The sequence below is a fragment of the Theropithecus gelada genome, chromosome 12, assembly GCF_003255815.1.
Source record: "Theropithecus gelada isolate Dixy chromosome 12, Tgel_1.0, whole genome shotgun sequence".
NCBI classification, from domain to species: Eukaryota; Metazoa; Chordata; class Mammalia; order Primates; family Cercopithecidae; genus Theropithecus; species Theropithecus gelada.
In genome coordinates, this window is record NC_037680.1 from 89397355 (window position 1) to 89417726 (window position 20372).

Consider the following 20372-nt stretch of genomic DNA (forward strand, 5'->3'; position numbering starts at 1 on the left):
AAATGAACAAAAATTACTAAATAGTGAAATTTGAAGTTTTTTAAAAATTAAGAATCATAGTATATTTCCAAAAGTAAACATATTACAGTAATCCTATGGTGTAAGAAGTGCAGTAACAGATATCTTTGTCTCAGCCATTAACGAAAAGTATCAGGCACTGACTTTATGTTGTGCAGTTTTCAATATACATCAAGAAGTAGCCCATTATTATTATTCTTAACTTATAGGTGGGAAACCTGATGAAAACACTTGTTAAGAATCTGTCCCATAACTACAAAGCTAATAAGTGCCAGGACTTGAACCCTAGTCAGAGTAACCACTCTCTCTTGGAGTCCTACTCTTTAGACTGACCTTCTTGTATGTCAAATATAATTTCTCCCATTGCCTTTTATCATTAATACCATTGCCCATTTCTCTCTTTTAACAATCAAGTTAATATCACTAACTTTAAAACCTAATATACTGCAAAATTTTGTTTGGATACCAAACTCTTAAAACATCTTAAATAATAAATGTGTATCTCCCCAAAAGGGGGAATAGATTAACGAAGGTTAATGTTGTCCTTGGGGTGGTAGAATTTAAATTTCATGAGTCTCCTACACCTATTTAAAAGACAAAATAAATGTTACCATACTTTAGTAAAACCTGCATTTCAAGGCATTTCTATGATTTATGAATTTCTCTCCTGTGGCGAACAAGTGATATATAGCTAGAGGTTAATTCATTCCAACTCATCACATGTGTTTTGTTACTCTATATCACCTTTCTAAATCAATAGGCAGCTGACATTGAGTAGATGTATTTGGATTTGAAAAGGGACAAAAATTAGACTGTGAACTATTCCTTGTACAGGATTCTGTTAACATATTTTTATATAGTATCAGGTCAAACACCTTAACTCATTTTTTAAGATTCATTGCCCAATATTTTTCAGCTCCTGTATAATTTAGTCTCATACTGTGCTTGCAGGCAATATTAATTTGCATGGGTCAAAAGGGGTCATTAGTTTATTATTTAGTATCTGTATAGTGTTTGGCAAAGATAAAGTGTTATATAAATAGTGACTGTGTGTTAAATTAAAAGTTCCTTCCTCAGAACCTTTATTTTTAAAGTTTTCTTCACTTTTTGTTATCAGGTTGATATGGTTTGGCTGTGTCTCCACCCAAATCTCATCTTGAATCCCCCAAGATGTGGGAGGGATCCAGTGGGAAGTAATTGAATCATGAGGGCAGGTCTTTCCCATGCTGTTCTCGTGATAGTGAGTAAGTCTCACAAGATCCGATGGTTTTGAAAAATGAGAGTCTCCCTACACCCAGTCTCTCTCTTTGCCTGCCGCCAACCACGTAAGATGTCTCCTTACCTTCCACCATGATTGTGAGGCCTTCCCAGCCATGTGGAAATGTAAGTCCAACTAAACCTCCTTCCTTTGTAAAAGCCTAGTCCCTGGTATGTCTTTATCAGCAGCATGAAAATGGACTAATGCACAGGTCATTTATATAGTTTTATTCATAAAACTAGTCCTTGTGAGGTACTTTTATTCACATATTTATTCATTTACTCAATAAATATTTATTGAGAGTCTATTATATGAAAGCTTTGTGCATGCACTGGGAATACAGTGGAAAAAACAGACACAGAAAAACAATGTGCAAAGGCATCTTTGAAAGCCATCACTATAAACTTGAATGAATAGTCAAGACTTCTTTGCATATACTACACACAAAGCCAGGTCCTACAGTTGAAGGAAATGATGTAGTGTTTTGAAGGTTAAATTAACTCTCTCCATTAACTAGAGTGCCATTGAAAAAAATATATAAAACGCATACACATTAGCTATTCAAATACTTGTGCCCATGAATGATAAAAACAATAACTGTTGTTGAAAAAAAACAATAACTATCCTAATATAGGATATATTATATAGGGTATATATATAGGTTGCTCAATATTTTGCTAAATTACTGAAGAAAATTGGAAATTTATTTCTATGGTGTTTTTTAAAAAGAAATTCTTTTCATCTTTGGGTCATGATTTAGATGTGTTTGGGATGCAAGGCTGAGAGATGGGTTAATTTTTAAACCAAAAATCATGGTATTCCAGGCAGAAGGAACCGTAAGAGCTGTGGCAAGGAGTCCAGATGTCCAGCAGAGCAGTTAATTCCAATTGGTTGGGGCATAATGGTAGTGAAGAATAAAAGTGTGAGATAATACTGAAATCACAACATGGCAGGGGTGTTGACACCTGTGCTAGGAAGGTCAAATAGTTTACAGTTATTTTAAAAATAAAAACAAAACTCATTTCAATCTTTTTCAGCTTCATTGAGGTATAATTAATATACCAAAAACTGAACATATTTAACATACACAATTTGATGAGTTTGGACAGATTCATACACCCATGAAACCAACATCACAATCAAGATAATATATACATCCATCAGTCCCAACAATTTCCTGTGTCCATTTGGTGTTTGGTTTCTTTGTCTTATTTTGGGATAAGAACACTTAACATGAGATCTACTTTCTTAACAGATGTTTTAAGTGCACAATACTATATTGTTAACTCTAGGCATGATTTTGTACAGCAGATCTTTAGAATGTATTCATCTTGCATAACTGAAACTTTATAATCATTGAACATCTCCCCATTTCCCCCTCCTCTCAGTCCCTAGAAGCCACCATTCTACTCTCTGCTTTGATTAATTTGACTATTGTAGACTCCATATATAAGTGAAATCATGCACTATTTGTCTTTCTGTGCTTAATTTATTTCACTTAGCACAATGTCTTCCAGTTTCATTCATGATGTCACAAACGACAAGATTTCCTTTGTTTTTAAGACTAAATAGTGTTTCATTGTATGTATATAACACATTTTCTTTATTCTTTCATCTATTAATAGACATTCAGTTTCCTTCTATACCTTGGCTATTGTGAATGATGCTTCAATAAACGTAGGAATTCAAATCTTTTTTTGAGATCCTGATTTCAATTCTTTTGGATATAGATCCAAAAGTGAGATTGCTGAATCTTATGGTAGTTCTATTTTTAAGTTTTTGAGGAGTCCCCATACCATTATTCATAGTGGCTGCACCATTTTACATTCCCACCAATAGCTTACAAAGGTTCCAGTTTCTCCACATCCTTGCCAATATTTGTTATCTTTTGTATTTTTAATAATAAATTAAAATTTGGTACATATACAGCATGAAATACTACACAGTCATACAAAGAATGAAATCATGTCCTTTGTAGCAACATGGATGCCACTGGAGGCCATTATGCCAAGCAAATTAATGCAGAAACAGAAAATAAAATCCTGCATGTTCTCATTTGTAAGTGGGGGCTAAACCTGTACATGTAATCCCTGAATGTAAAATAAAGTTGAAAAAAACAATAACTATCCTAACAGGTATGAGGTGATATCTCGTTGTGGTATTGACTAGCATTTCTCTGATGGTAAGTAATGTTGAGCATCTTTTCATATACCTGTTGGCCATTTCTATGTCTTTTTTCCTTTGTTCCTTTTAAAATTGTTTTTGTTTCTTTTTTCAAACTATTGAGTTGTAGCAGTTCCTTTATATTTTGGATATGAACCCCTTATCAGACATACGGTTTACAAATATTTTTTCCCAAAATATAATTTGCATTTTGTTGATTATTTCCTTTGCTGGGCAGAAGTCTTTTGGTTTGATATAGTCTCATTTGTCTATTTTTGCTTTTGTTGTTTGTGCTTTTGGTGTCACATCCAAGAAATCATTGCTAAGATCAAAATCAGAAACTATGAGTTTTAGTTCCTGATCTTATATATAATACACTATGACCAAGTGGGATTTATCCCTCAGATTCAAGGATGCTTAAACACGTACACATAATAAATGTAATACACCACATGAACAGAACAAAGGATAAAAATTACATGGTCTTCTCAATAGATGAAGAAAAAAAGCATTTGACAAAACTCAATACCTTTTCATGATAAAAGCGATCAACGAATTAGGTATAGAAGTAATTTACCTTAACATAATAAACGCTATGTATGATAAGCCCACAGCTAACATCATACTCAGTAATGAAAATCTGAAAGCTTTTTCTCTAAGATAAAAAAAGAGACAAGCATATCCACTCTCACCACTTTTAATCGAAATAGTACTGGAAATCCTAGACAAAGCAATTAGGCAAGAAAAATAAAGAGCAAACAAGAAAGGAAGAAGTAAAATTATCACTGTTTACAGATGACAGGATCTTAGGAAAATTACAGACTTCACCAAAACCTGACAGAACTAATAAGTGAATTCAGTAAAATTGCAGAATACAAATAAAACAAACAAAAAACAGTTGCACTTCTACACTCTAACACCAAACTATTAAAAAAGGAAATAATGAAACCATTCTATTTACAATAGCATCAAAAAAAGATAAAATGTTTAGGAATAAACTCAACTGAGAAGGTGAAAGACATATGCACTCAAAACTATAAAACATGCATGAAAGAAACTAAAAAAGACACAAATAAGCAGAAAGATATCAGTGTTTCTGGATTGGAAGGCTTACTACTGTTAAAATTTCCATACTACCCAATATAATCTACAGATTCAATGCTATCTCCATCAAAATCCCAATGGCAGTTTTTACAGAAATAGAAAAAAAAATCCTAAAAATCATATGAAATCAGAAAGATCACAAATAGACCAAACAATCTGGAGAGGGAAGATTCACACTTTCTGAATTTAATACATATTAAAAAGCTATAGTAATCAAAATAGTATGGCACTAACATAAATACACTATATAGGCCAATGGAACAGAATACAGAGCTCAGAAAAAAACTCAAGCATATACAGCCAACTGATCTTTGGCAAAGGTGCCAAGAAGACACAATGGAGAAATTATAGTCTCTTCAACAAATTATGTTAAGAAAACTAGATCTCCACATGCAAAAGAATGTAATTGGACCCTCATCTTGTACCATACACATAATTCCAGGAGTCTACATTTCATATGCTGGAGAAAAACACAATCAAAATTGGGTTGTTGAAAGATTAATCTGTCAATGAAATAGAGAATCAATTGAGGGAAGGGAAGGAGAGACAGAAAATGAGAGAGGCTAAAGAGGGGAATAAATGCTAAATCCAATGAAGCCTTCAACTAGAGGGATGGAAGTAATAATGCTCAGGTCAGAGAAGATGCAGCAAAAAGGGAATCAATAGCACTGGGAAACAGATTGAATTTGGGCTTAAAAGAACTGGCTAACATATTTTTTAGAATTGATCTCACTAAAGTTTCTGATATGATGAATCAATACAAGATTTTAAAAAATTTCCTCACCTAGGAGAGTCTCTAGATAGAGTTGCATCTTTGGGAAATTTTAATATTTATTCTTACTAATAAAATATTATAAACTAATCATATACCAAATAATATATATATATATATTTCTTGCAGTTATTTGAATAATAAACTAACATTTATTGAACACTTACCAGATAACATGTTAAAGAGTCTACATATTACATTTATTATCTAATTAAAACCTATAAAAAATCTATGGGTAGGTATAGTTATTGTTTCCCTTTTACAAGTGAGAAAATTGAAAATTAGATCACTTAAGCAGTATTAAGCCAGAATTTGAACTCAATTCTGCAGCATGTCAGAGTTTGCAGCATGACTATGTAGTCAAAATCACATGTAAAATAATCATAATTACTTCATCCTGAAGACCACAGAGCTTACAGAATTTGTCCTACCTACTTATCAAAATGAAATCGTCAAATCTTTTGTTCAAATATGATTAATATCTACTGAGCATCTACCATGTGCCAACCTCTGCGTTAGATGCTTAGACACTGGACTTTTAGGTATGAAATTCTACAGGACAGAGACAAAGAAAAACATATAAACATCCAGAGAAATTTTCATTCCTACTGCTCAGCTACTTAGACTCTTTGTGCTGATTAGGGGAAGTGGGTGGAGAGAAGAATTGGAGAGCAATGAGGCAAACTTATTCTACACAGCAAGTGTCATGGAGCTGTCCACTGAAGAAGAAACAGGTCTCTGAGGGCTGGAATGCAGAAGTGAATAAGGACTGAGAACAGAGCTAGTACACGTTGGAGTCTTTCCAAGAAGACAGAAGATATTAAGCCATTTATGGTGCTGGAGAAGAGGCACTTTGGAGAAGGAGAGATGTTCAGGAGAAAAATTTAAAGAAATTTTGCTCTGTGATGTGCTGTGTAATCCAACCTTTAATGTTCTCAAGAAACATTTAGGGAAGGAACACATTACATTTAAAGAATTTGGGAGATTGAATTTTTCTTAACTACAGATGCATTGCCTTGCCAGTTAGGATATGCTTAGACAAATCAGTCTCAATGTTTTTTACACATGCTGAAGTATATGTCATGCCAATTCTGAGATATGGTCCATTCAGTCTGTTTCTATTAATAATTAAAATACTAAAGTTTAAAAATAAATTTCCTTTTATTTGCAAATTATATCAGGTTCACAGATATCCTTATAATAATACTCATTCAAGCTCTGCAATCCTAATTTTTAAGAGGGTGACAATGTGGTGGAAGTATAATTAGCAGGAACACAGTTGAATCTAACTTTCATGGAGCATGCCACAGCATTTAGAATGATCTACCATGATGGTTTTTAAACAATAAAAATAACCCAAAGAGAGGGAAAACAGTAGAAATGGGGAACTGAGGATTGAGACTGTCAGTCTCAGAAAAAGTTCTTACTCACAGGTGATGAACACCCAATTGCCTGCCTTAGGTTCCATAGTCCTACTTTCAATCTCTCTCCCCACCATGCCCCAAATTTTAGTTCTAAGTCTGCCCTTATTTAGAAGGCATGTAAGAAATACTAGATCTATGGCTCTAGGGCATAACCAAAGTTGTTTCTGATTCTCCTCTGCCTTCATATTTTAGGAACCAAATTTTGTTTCTTTACATCTCATTTCCTAAGGAGCTAGCTTTCTTCTCTTTGCGTGGGTTTTGCCATAACTACCATCAACTATAGATTCAGATTCTTAGACTAGAACCTATACTCTAGCAAAGGTTTAAGAAAAGGCATGTAAGATAAAATCTCTAAAAAAATTACTAAACATAATAATATCCTGATTTCCCTTTTCCCATGGATTAATCTCTAAGCATAAACTCATTCTAGATGTGAGCTCCTGAGTAATTTATTAGATAACCTATCCCTGACCTTACTCTCCTTTGTGGACACTGTCTTGACTATTGGCCTGAGATTTGCCTGGTTTTGTTCATCCATCTCTTGGCTAATTATGGCTCCCTTCCTTTAGACTTCAGAACAATCTGAACAAATGTCTGTTCATATCCTTTGCCCACTTTTCGATGGGGTTGTTTGTTTTTTTCTTGTAAATATGTTTGAGTTCTTTGTAGGTTCTGGATATTAGCCATTTGTCAGATGAGTAGATTGCAAAAATTTTCTCCCTTTATTATTTTTTATTGCATCTATTTGATTCTTCTCTCTTTTCTTCTTTATTAGTCTTGCTAGCAGTCTATCAATTTTGTTGATCTTTTCAAAAAACCAGCTCCTGGATGGGCGGAGCAAGATGGCCGAATAGGAACAGCTCCAGTCTCCAACTCCCAGTGCGAGCGACACAGAAGACCGGTGATTTCTGCATTTTCAACTGAGGTACTGGGTTCATCTCACTGGGGAGTGCCGGACGATCAGTGCTGGTCAGCTGCTGCAGCCCGACCAGCGAGAGCTGAAGCAGGGCGAGGCATTGCCTCACCTGGGAAGCTCAAGGGGGAAGGGAATCCCTTTTCCTAGCCAGGGGAACTGAGACACACAACACCTGGAAAATCGGGTAACTCCCACCCCAATATTGCGCTTTAAGCAAACAGGCACACCAGGAGATCATATCCCACACCTGGCCGGGAGGGTCCCACGCCCACGGAGCCTCCCTCATTGCTAGCACAGCAGTCTGTGATCTACCGGCAAGGCAGCAGCGAGGCTGGGGGAGGGGCGCCCGCCATTGCTGAGGCTTAAGTAGGTAAACAAAGCTGCTGGGAAGCTCCAACTGAGTGGAGCTCACAGCAGCTCAAGGAAACCTGCCTGTCTCTGTAGACTCCACCTCTGGGGACAGGGCACAGCTACACAACAACAACAACAACAACAAAAAAGCAGCAGAAAGCTCTGCAGACGCAAACGACTCTGTCTGACAGCTTTGAAGAGAACAGTGGATCTCCCAACACGGAGGCTGAGATCTGAGAAGGGACAGACTGCCTGCTCAAGTGGGTCCCTGACCCCTGAGTAGCCTAACTGGGAGACATCCCCCACTAGGGGCAGTCTGACACCCTACACCTCACAGGGTGGAGTACACCCCTGAGAGGAAGCTTCCAAAGCAAGAACCAGACAGGTACACTTGCTGTTCAGAAATATTCTATCTTCTGCAGCCTCTGCTGCTGATACCCAGGCAAACAGGGTCTGGAGTGGACCTCAAGCAATCTCCAACAGACCTACAGCTGAGGGTCCTGACGGTTAGAAGGAAAACTATCAAACAGGAAGGACACCTACACCAAAACCCCATCAGTACATCACCATCATCAAAGACCAGAGGCAGATAAAACCACAAAGATGGGGAAAAAGCAGGGCAGAAAAGCTGGAAATTCAAAAAATAAGAGCACATCTCCCCCGGCAAAGGAGCGCAGCTCATCGCCAGCAACGGATCAAAGCTGGACAGAGAATGACTTTGACGAGATGAGAGAAGAAGGCTTCAGTCCATCAAATTTCTCAGAGCTAAAGGAGGAATTACGTACCCAGCGCAAAGAAACTAAAAATCTTGAAAAAAAAGTGGAAGAATTGACGGCTAGAGTAATTAATGCAGAGAAGGTCATAAACGAAATGAAAGAGATGAAAACCATGACACGAGAAATACGTGACAAATGCACAAGCTTCACTAACCGACTCGATCAACTGGAAGAAAGAGTATCAGCGATTGAGGATCAAATGAATGAAATGAAGCGAGAAGAGAAACCAAAAGAAAAAAGAAGAAAAAGAAATGAACAAAGCCTGCAAGAAGTATGGGATTATGTAAAAAGACCAAATCTACGTCTGATTGGGGTGCCTGAAAGTGAGGGGGAAAATGGAACCAAGTTGGAAAACACTCTTCAGGATATCATCCAGGAGAACTTCCCCAACCTAGTAGGGCAGGCCAACATTCAAATCCAGGAAATACAGAGAACGCCACAAAGATACTCCTCGAGAAGAGCAACTCCAAGACACATAATTGCCAGATTCACCAAAGTTGAAATGAAGGAAAAAATCTTAAGGGCAGCCAGAGAGAAAGGTCGAGTTACCCACAAAGGGAAGCCCATCAGACTCACAGCAGATCTCTCGGCAGAAACTCTCCAAGCCAGAAGAGAGTGGGGGCCAATATTAAACATTCTTAAAGAAAAGAATTTTAAACCCAGAATTTCATATCCAGCCAAACTAAGTTTCATAAGTGAAGGAGAAATAAAATCCTTTACAGATAAGCAAATGCTTAGAGATTTTGTCACCACTAGGCCTGCCTTACAAGAGACCCTGAAGGAAGCACTCAACATGGAAAGGAACAACCGGTACCAGCCATTGCAAAAACATGCCAAAATGTAAAGACCATCGAGGCTAGGAAGAAACTGCATCCACTAACGAGCAAAATAACCAGTTAATATCATAATGGCAGGATCAAGTTCACACATAACAATCTTAACCTTAAATGTAAATGGACTAAATGCTCCAATTAAAAGACACAGACTGGCAAACTGGATAAAGAGTCAAGACCCATCAGTCTGCTGTATTCAGGAGACCCATCTCACACGCAGAGACATACATAGGCTCAAAATAAAGGGATGGAGGAAGATTTACCAAGCAAATGGAGAACAAAAAAAAGCAGGGGTTGCAATCCTAGTCTCTGATAAAACAGACTTTAAACCATCAAAGATCAAAAGAGACAAAGAAGGCCATTACATAATGGTCAAGGGATCAATTCAACAGGAAGAGCTAACTATCCTAAATATATGCACCCAATACAGGAGCACCCAGATTCATAAAGCAAGTCCTTAGAGACTTACAAAGAGACTTAGACTCCCATACAATAATAATGGGAGACTTCAACACTCCACTGTCAACATTAGACAGATCAACGAGACAGAAAGTTAACAAGGATATCCAGGAATTGAACTCATCTCTGCAGCAAGCAGACCTAATAGACATCTATAGAACTCTCCACACCAAATCAACAGAATATACATTCTTCTCAGCACCACATCGTACTTACTCCAAAATTGACCATATAATTGGAAGTAAAGCACTCCTCAGCAAATGTACAAGAACAGAAATTATAACAAACTGTCTCTCAGACCACAGTGCAATCAAACTAGAACTCAGGACTAAGAAACTCAATCAAAACCGCTCAACTACATGGAAACTGAACAACCTGCTCCTGAATAACTACTGGGTACATAACGAAATGAAGGCAGAAATAAAGATGTTCTTTGAAACCAATGAGAACAAAGATACAACATACCAGAATCTCTGGGACACATTTAAAGCAGTGTGTAGAGGGAAATTTATAGCACTAAATGCCCACAAGAGAAAGCAGGAAAGATCAAAAATTGACACTCTAACATCACAATTAAAAGAACTAGAGAAGCAAGAGCAAACACATTCCAAAGCTAGCAGAAAGCAAGAAATAACTAAGATCAGAGCAGAACTGAAGGAGATAGAGACACAAAAAACCCTCGAAAAAAATCAATGAATCCAGGAGTTGGTTTTTTGAAAAGATCAACAAAATTGACAGACCACTAGCAAGACTAATAAAGTAGAAAAGAGAGAAGAATCAAATCGACGCAATAAAAAATGAAAAAGGGGATATCACCACCGACCCCACAGAAATACAAACTACCATCGGAGAATACTATAAACACCTCTACGCAAATAAACTGGAAAACCTAGAAGAAATGGATAATTTCCTGGACACTTACACTCTTCCAAGACTAAACCAGGAAGAAGTTGAATCCCTGAATAGACCAATAGTAGGCTCTGAAATTGAGGCAATAATTAATAGCCTACCAACCAAAAAAAGTCCAGGACCAGATGGATTCACAGCTGAATTCTACCAGAGGTATAAGGAGGAGTTGGTACCATTCCTTCTGAAACTATTCCAATCAATAGAAAAAGAGGGAATCCTCCCTAACTCATTTTATGAGGCCAACATCATCCTGATACCAAAGCCTGGCAGAGACACAACAAAAAAAGAGAATTTTAGACCAATATCCCTGATGAACATCGATGCAAAAATCCTCAATAAAATACTGGCAAACCGGATTCAACAACACATCAAAAAGCTTATCCACCATGATCAAGTGGGCTTCATCCCTGGGATGCAAGGCTGGTTCAACATTCGCAAATCAATAAACATAATCCAGCATATAAACAGAACCAAAGACAAGAACCACATGATTATCTCAATAGATGCAGAAAAGGCTTTTGACAAAATTCAACAGCCCTTCATGCTAAAAACGCTCAATAAATTCGGTATTGATGGAACGTACCTCAAAATCATAAGAGCTATTTATGACAAACCCACAGCCAATATCATACTGAATGGGCAAAAACTGGAAAAATTCCCTTTGAAAACTGGCACAAGACAGGGATGCCCTCTCTCACCACTCCTATTCAACATAGTGTTGGAAGTTCTGGCTAGGGCAATTAGGCAAGAGAAAGAAATCAGGGGTATTCAGTTATTAAAAGAAGAAGTCAAATTGTCCCTGTTTGCAGACGACATGATTGTATATTTAGAAAACCCCATTGTCTCAGCCCAAAATCTCCTTAAGCTGATAAGCAACTTCAGCAAAGTCTCAGGATACAAAATTAATGTGCAAAAATCACAAGCATTCTTATACACTAGTAACAGACAAACAGAGAGCCAAATCATGAATGAACTTCCATTCACAATTGCTTCAAAGAGAATCAAATACCTAGGAATCCAACTTACAAGGGATGTAAAGGAACTCTTCAAGGAGAACTACAAACCACTGCTCAGTGAAATAAAAGAGGACACAAACAAATGGAAGAACATACCATGCTCATGGATAGGAAGAATCAATATCGTGAAAATGGCCATACTGCCCAAGGTAATTTATAGATTCAATGCCATCCCCATCAAGCTACCAATGAGTTTCTTCACAGAATTGGAAAAAACTGCTTTAAAGTTCATATGGAACCAAAAAAGAGCCCGCATCTCCAAGACAATCCTAAGTCAAAAGAACAAAGCTGGAGGCATCACGCTACCTGACTTCAAACTATACTACAAGGCTACAGTAACCAAAACAGCATGGTACTGGTACCAAAACAGAGATATAGACCAATGGAACAGAACAGAGTCCTCAGAAATAATACCACACATCTACAGCCATCTGATCTTTGACAAACCTGAGAGAAACAAGAAATGGGGAAAGGATTCCCTATTTAATAAATGGTGCTGGGAAAACTGGCTAGCCATAAGTAGAAAGCTGAAACTGGATCCTTTCCTTACTCCTTATACGAAAATTAATTCAAGATGGATTAGAGACTTAAATGTTAGACCTAATACCATAAAAATCCTAGAGGAAAACCTAGGAAGTACCATTCAGGACATAGGCATGGGCAAAGACTTCATGTCTAAAACACCAAAAGCAACGGCAGCAAAAGCTAAAATTGACAAATGGGATCTAATTAAACTAAAGAGCTTCTGCACAGCAAAAGAAACTACCATCAGAGTGAACAGGCAACCTACAGAATGGGAGAAAATTTTTGCAATCTACTCATCTGACAAAGGGCTAATATCCAGAACCTACAAAGAACTCCAACAAATTTACAAGAAAAAAACAAACAACCCCATCAAAAAGTGGGCAAAGGATATGAATAGACATTTCTCAAAAGAAGACATTCATACAGCCAACAAACACATGAAAAAATGCTCATCATCACTGGCCATCAGAGAAATGCAAATCAAAACCACAATGAGATACCATCTCACACCAGTTAGAATGGCGATCATTCAAAAGTCAGGAAACAACAGGTGCTGGAGAGGATGTGGAGAAATAGGAACACTTTTACACTGTTGGTGGGATTGTAAACTAGTTCAACCATTATGGAAAACAGTATGGCGATTCCTCAAGGATCTAGAACTAGATGTACCATATGACCCAGCCATCCCATTACTGGGTATATACCCAAAGGATTATAAATTGTGCTGCAATAAACATACGTGTGCATGTGTCTTTATAGCAGCATTATTCACAATAGCAAAGACTTGGAATCAACCCAAATGTCCATCAGTGACAGACTGGATTAAGAAAATGTGGCACATATACACCATGGAATACTATGCAGCCATAAAAAAGGATGAGTTTGTGTCCTTTGTAGGGACATGGATGCAGCTGGAATCCATCATTCTTAGCAAACTATCACAAGAACAGAAAACCAAACACCGCATGTTCTCACTCATAGGTGGGAACTGAACAATGAGATCACTTGGACTCAGGAAGGGGAACATCACACACCGGGGCCTATCATGGGGAGGGGGGAGGGGGGAGGGATTGCATTGGGAGTTATACCTGATGTAAATGACGAGTTGATGGGTGCAGCAGACCAACATGGCACAAGTATACATATGTAACAAACCTGCACGTTATGCACATGTACCCTACAACTTAAAGTATAATAATAATAAATAAATAAATAAATAAATAAATAAAACCAGCTCCTGGATTCATTGATTTTTTTGAAGGGTTTTTTGTGTCTCTATTTCCTTCAGTTCTGCTGTGATCTTAGTTATTTCTTGCCTTCTGCTAGCTTTTGAATGTGTTTGCTCTTGCTTCCCTAGTTCTTTTAATTGTAATGTTAGGGTGTCAATTTTAGATCTTTCCTGCTTTCTCTTGTGGGCATTTAGTGCTATAAATTTCCCTCTACATACTGCTTTAAATGTGTCCCAGAGATTCTGGTATGTTGTGCCTGTGTTCTCATCTGTTTCAAAGAACATCTTTACTTCTGCCTTCATTTGTTATATACCCAGTAGTTATTCAGGAGCAGGTTGTTCAGTTTCCATGTAGTTGAGTGGTTTTGAGTGAGTTTCTTAATCCTGAGTTCTAGTTTGATTGCACTGTGGTCTGAGTGACAGTTTGTTATAATTCCTGTTCTTTTACATTTGCTGAGGATTGCTTTACTTCCAACTATGTGGTCAACTTTGGAATAAGTGCAATGTGGTGCTGAGATGAATGTATACTCTGTTGATTTGGGCTGGAGAGTTCTGTAGATGTCTATTAAGTCTGCTTGGTGCAGGGCTGAGTTCAATTCCTGGATATCCTTTTTTACTTTCTGTCTCGTTGCTCTGTCTAATATTGACAGTGCACCATCATCAAGACCAAAGGTAGATAAAACCATAAAGATGGGGAAAAAACAGAGCAGAAAAGCTGAAAATTCTAAAAATTAGAGTGCCTCTCCCCCTCCAAAGGAATGCAGTTCCTCGCCAGCCATGGATCAAAGCTGGACAGAGAATGACTGACGAGTTGAGAGAAGGCTTCAGACAATCAAACTTCTCCAAGCTAAAGGAGGAAGTTCGAACCCATTGCAAAGAAGCTAAAAACATTGAAAAAAGATTAGACAAATGTCTAACTAGAATAAGCAGTGCAGAGAATTCTTAAATGACCTGATGGAGCTGAAAACAAGAACTATGTGATGAATTCACAAGCTTCAGTAGCTGATTTGATCAACTGGAAGAAAGGGTATCAGTGATTGAAGATCAAATGAATGAAGTGAAGTGAGAAGAGAAGTTTAGAGAAAAAAACAGTAAAAAGAAGTGAACAAAGCCTCCAAGAAATATGAGACTATGTGAAAAGTCCCATATTGATACAGAGAATGCCACAAAGATGCTCCTCAAGAAGAGCAACTCCAAGACACATAATTGTCAGATTTACCAAAGTTGAAATGAAGGAAAAAATGTTAAGAGCAGCCAGAGAGAAAGGTCAGGTTACCCACAAAGGGAAGCCCCTCAGACTGAGAGCAGATCTTTCAGCAGAAACTCTACAAGCCAGAAGATAGTGGGGGCCAATATTCAACATTCTTAAAGAAAAGAATTTTCAACCCAGAATTTCATATCCAGCCAAACTAAGCTTCATAAGTGAAGGAGAAATAAAATCCTTTATAGATAAGCAAATGCTGAGAGATTTTGTCACCACCAGGCCTGCCCTACAAGAGCTCCTGAAGCACTAAACATGGAAACATGGAAAGGAACAACCAGTGCCAGCCACTGCAAAAACATGCCAAGTTGTAAAGACCATCGATGCTAGGAAGAAACTGCATCAACTAATGAGCAAAAGAGCCAGCTAACATCATAATGAATGACAGGCTCAAATTCACACATAACAATATTAACCTTAAATGTAAATGGGCTAAATGTTTCAATTAAAAGACACAGACTGGCAAATTGGATAAAGAGTCAAGATCCATCAGTGTGCTGTATTCAGGAGACCAATCTCACATGCAGAGACATACATAGTCTCAAAATAAAGGGATGGAGGAAGATCTACTAAGCAAATGTAAAACAAAAAAAGACAGGGGTTGCAAACCTAGTCTCTGATAAAACAGACTTTAAAACAACAAAGATCAAAAGAGACAAAGAAGGCCATTACATAATGGTAACAGGATCAATTCAACAAGAAGAGCTAACTATCCTAAATATATATATATGCACCCAATACAGGAGCACCCAGATTCATGAAATGCCTATTTTGTAACCTAGTGTTGGGGTCAGGGATGAGTAGGTAGGAGGGTTAAGGGAAAGAAATTATTGACTCCACTATTGCACCACAGTTAGAGTGAAGAATGCAGATTTTTTCCCTTATTTTTGCTAGCATTGTTGCTTCTGAGTATGTTAGTTTGCCTTATTTTGTCACTCTGCCCTAATGCTGACTCTTCTATATTACATAACCATGCAGGAGCTAATCATGAGATTGTGGATTAGGCTACATGAGATCCTCTTAAAAACATATCTATGGAAGCACAGCATATTACAATTAAGACAATTTTCACAGCCTTGAAATCCTCTAAAGGCCCCAGGGTTGGTTTGGTTTGGTGCCAGAATATGTCAGGTTGACAGCCAACAATCATGGCTTGTTTTGTTTTGTTTTGTTTTAACAAAGAGGAGCCTTCTGGCATACTACTCCTGCATGTTACATCACCACACTACCACAGGAGTTTGATGAGTTTCAATTGATTTAAGTTGGCACTCAATATAAAATGATAGATGCTGGGCTGACACAAGATAAGACAGTCATTTCTATCTTGGCAAAATAAAAAAATGTTGGGGGAAAGGATAGCTTTTCTTGCTTCAACAATTTAGTTCTAACCTCTTATCTTGCTCTATTAACTTTAACAGATGGTTTTCTCTATCTCATTAAGTAAAAAACAATTTTTAAGTGGATTTAGGATCAGAAACTTCAGAAACATCACAGGGTGAGCTAAGGAAGAGGGGCTCAAAAAGGCATAGAGAAAGGTTGGTCTGAAAAGCTCAGAGAGAGTCATAGAGAGCCTTATTATGAAAGCCAAAGGGTTGTGGATTTTTCCCTTATAAAGTATATTAAATAAGCTTGAGAGAACTTGCTCAATAAAGAAGTTGAATATGAAAAAGGCCTGAAAGTGACCATTGGCACTGACAATTAGGATGACATTAATTACTTCACAGAGCAACTATAACACAGTTGTGAAGGCAGATAAAGTACATTGTGAAGCAGAATGGATAATGAAAATCTGGATTCTAAGTAGAAATGGGGCTGTGAGCAGCCAGGAAATTGATAGGGGCAGTCAAGGAGAAGAATTCTACTGAAATAAGGTAAAGAAAGATTTGTTTTTAAGGGTTGGAGAAAGGAGCATATTCATCGTCTGAAAGGAAGAAACCAGTAGAAGAAAATAGATTGAAGGCAAGCTGAGAGAGCTGAGTTCTGGGTCCATTTTGGATCCTATCTATATGTTCAGTTATCACCCTAGATTCTTCGACTAATTCTTTGTCCAAAGAAAATGCCACAAGCTCTAGGCTACTGTCGGAGTCTGAAGTCACCCTCATTGCTTTCTGCTACTTGCTGACTTTGTTACTGGTCCTAGTTCTTGGGCTCTGGCTCTATCCCTTGTGGCCTAGCCCTCGACTTAAACCTCAATTCATTCCAATTATTCTATTTCGAGTTCTCACTTTGACTTATTTCTAACAATTCTTGTTGATCGCTCTAGAAATGAGGTTTTTACCTCACACTTCACTTTCTTCTTAGGTATGGTATTATACACTTATAACTGCCTACCTCACAGCCATTTCCTACCTTCTTCTTCCTGGTTAATATAACCCCAATTCTGTTCAGATCTCCAGTGACAATATGCTTTAAGGGGTGGTCAGCCCCGTCCCACCCTAGGAGGGGAATTTACTTAGTCAAAGCTAGTTACGCAAATTCTATTTCCCTGGACAGTGATTTGTTCTGGAAAAGGATGTGTCAAAATTCTTATCTGATGGCAGTCTGAAGTCCTGGAAGAAAGATTTCCACTTTTTCTACTGGATATAGCAGTGTCTACATGGAATATCTGGCAAATTGACTCATCCAGTGACCATGAAAGAACAAGATAGAGCTGCTGAGCAAAAAGGAGAGAACCTGGGTGCATGGAACATTGTCGAATCTCTGTGTTATTTAATGGTATCCAGAATTGCCTACCTTTGGTTTTCTTGCTGTGTAAGTTATTTTCTCAGATATGTTTCATTGGATTTTCTGCTTCTTTAAATAAAAAAGATTCTAAGTGACATATTGTAGAAGAAAAGCCTGAGAAAAACTCACTTTATTGAGGTCATACTACATATCAAATATTTTGCATCCATTATTTAGCTTAATTTTTATAATGACTTTATGAAGTTCGTATTTGATCTTCATTTAAAGAGGAGTACAACTCAAAAAGCCTGAATTTTCCCCCACGAGGTCGAAAGTCTTGACCCCAAATTTTCATATGCATCATCAAGCATTGCATCTAGTTTTGCCTGATACCTGTTTCTCAGACTTCAAACTTTTATGAATTTCAAAGTTCTGCAGTAGAACATGGGGGTATGAGTAAAAATTGCAAAATAAGGCAGATTGTTCAAACCTTAGCATATTTATTAGTTTGGTGAACTAAGATTACTCAGATCCTAAATTCTGTATTAGTATTTGTAAAAGGCAATAATAGTACCTATTCACAAGTTGTACAGCATTTAATAAATACCAATACAGCTTAGTCATATAACCAATGGCTTTATTTATATTAATGCTGCTAGTGCAAAATATACAGTCGAGTTTTAAAAATCGTATCACAGAATTTTAGGACTATAAGAGATTGCAGAAATGAAATTTTGTAATACCCCTGCCACTGAGCATATAAACTTAACCTGCAATTCAAAAAATAGCTCAGAGCTAAATATATAAATGACCTTCTTATGAGTTACTTTTACAAAGCTAAATATAATAACTTTATGTCATTAAATTTATGATAATCATCATTTGGAATTAATGACCAGCTAAGTAAACACAGCCACATGGAGAAAGAAACGAAAACATATCTAGTTAGAATTTAAGAACATGATCATTTTACTGCATTTTACCATACCTGGTGGACAACTCTGTAGTGTTGTACAATTGAGAAAACATTAAACTTTGAATCAAAAGATGTAGCTGAGATCAAACCCCTTCTCCATTTTTATTCATTATGTCTGTGACTTTGTGCAAGTCATTTACTGCCCCTAAATCTAAATCTTTTTATCTTTAAAATGGGAGTGATAATTTAGCCCTTTGCTTATATCACAGTTGGATTCTAAAGTCAAAGTATATACAAAAGCCTTTTATGCACTGAAATATGCAGCATACATGAAAGGAAATAATAGAAATTTCAGTGAACACAAATGGTGGAAACTTCAGACTGCATATTCTGTAACGTGTTCTTTAAGTTATTTTTCCTTAGGATATTTACTCATTACCTATTCTGAAGAATCAGCAGCCTTTCTGAAACTGCACACTACTAACACAGCATAGTGCCATGGACGGCTATAGATTCAACCCGAGCCTTTTGATGATGATGAGCTTTGAAGGATTCCCATCTCTAGAGCTGTGCTCACTTTGCTCACTGTACTTGATAGAATCAAGCTACAGGCTTAGCATATGATAGTTGGTTTGAGTCAAATTTGGAAATCACTCAATCAAGAAACCACTCAATCACCCTGTCTAGAAAACAAATGAATTAGAGAAGAAAACACCAAGATGACTCAGACCCAATTCTGAAAGTGTTTTTGATTCAGCCTATACTGAATTTTATTTACTAAAAATAAAAAATAATGTTGGCAATACTGTTTGTGGAGTCTCTTCCAGACAGCTGTAACATCTGAGAAACACTTGGAATGCTGCCTATAAAGTTCTATAAATAACAACATCATCCTTATCTAGGATTATTTTTCTAATTCCATAAGGCCTTAAATAAACTGAGTTATTTTCCAGGAATGTCAGAAAGCTCTAGAAATCAGTAAATTGGACCTCACTATTCACTATTCTATTATTGCAATTGTAAGTTGCTATGAAAGTCCAGAATTCCTGTTATCCATAGAAACTACACTTTCTATGCTGGTCAGATTCTCGGGTTGGCCCAAAAACTGACCACAAATTCAATATGAGACAAATAGGAAGGAGCAGTTCAGAAAGCCAAGGTAATTACTGACTACATTGACAGTGAACACTGTACAAGAATGAAAACAAACCGGGAACAAGAGAGCCATGTACCAATTCTGGGGTCATGGTTGAAAAGGCATATGTCCAAGAAAGACCAGAGAAACACAACTAGAAACCCATAAGTTATCTATTTCTTTCTCTTCATACTTAAGCATTTAAAAGGTGTAGTCTACATTGGTTGACAATCCTCCTATTCACTAAAAAAACGTATTACAACATGAGGTACATAAAAAGGAAATTATCAGTTTGGAAATACCACAAACTAGAGTATACATCGAAAACCGCAGTTGTTTCATTATAAGAAATGCAGGCCCGACAAGGTGGCCCATGCCTGTAATCCCAGCACTTTGGGAGGCCGAGGTGGGTGGATCACCTGAGGTCAGGAGTTTGAAACCAGCCTGACCAACATGGTGAAATCCCGTCTCTACTAAAAACAAATAAATTAGCCAGGCACGGTGGTGGTCACCTGTAATCCCAGCTACTCAGGAGGCTGAGGCAGGAGAATTGCTGGAACCCAGGAGATGGAGCTTGCAGTGAGCAGAGATCACACCATTGCACTCCAGCCTGGGCGACAGAGCAAGAGTCTGTCGAGAGAGAG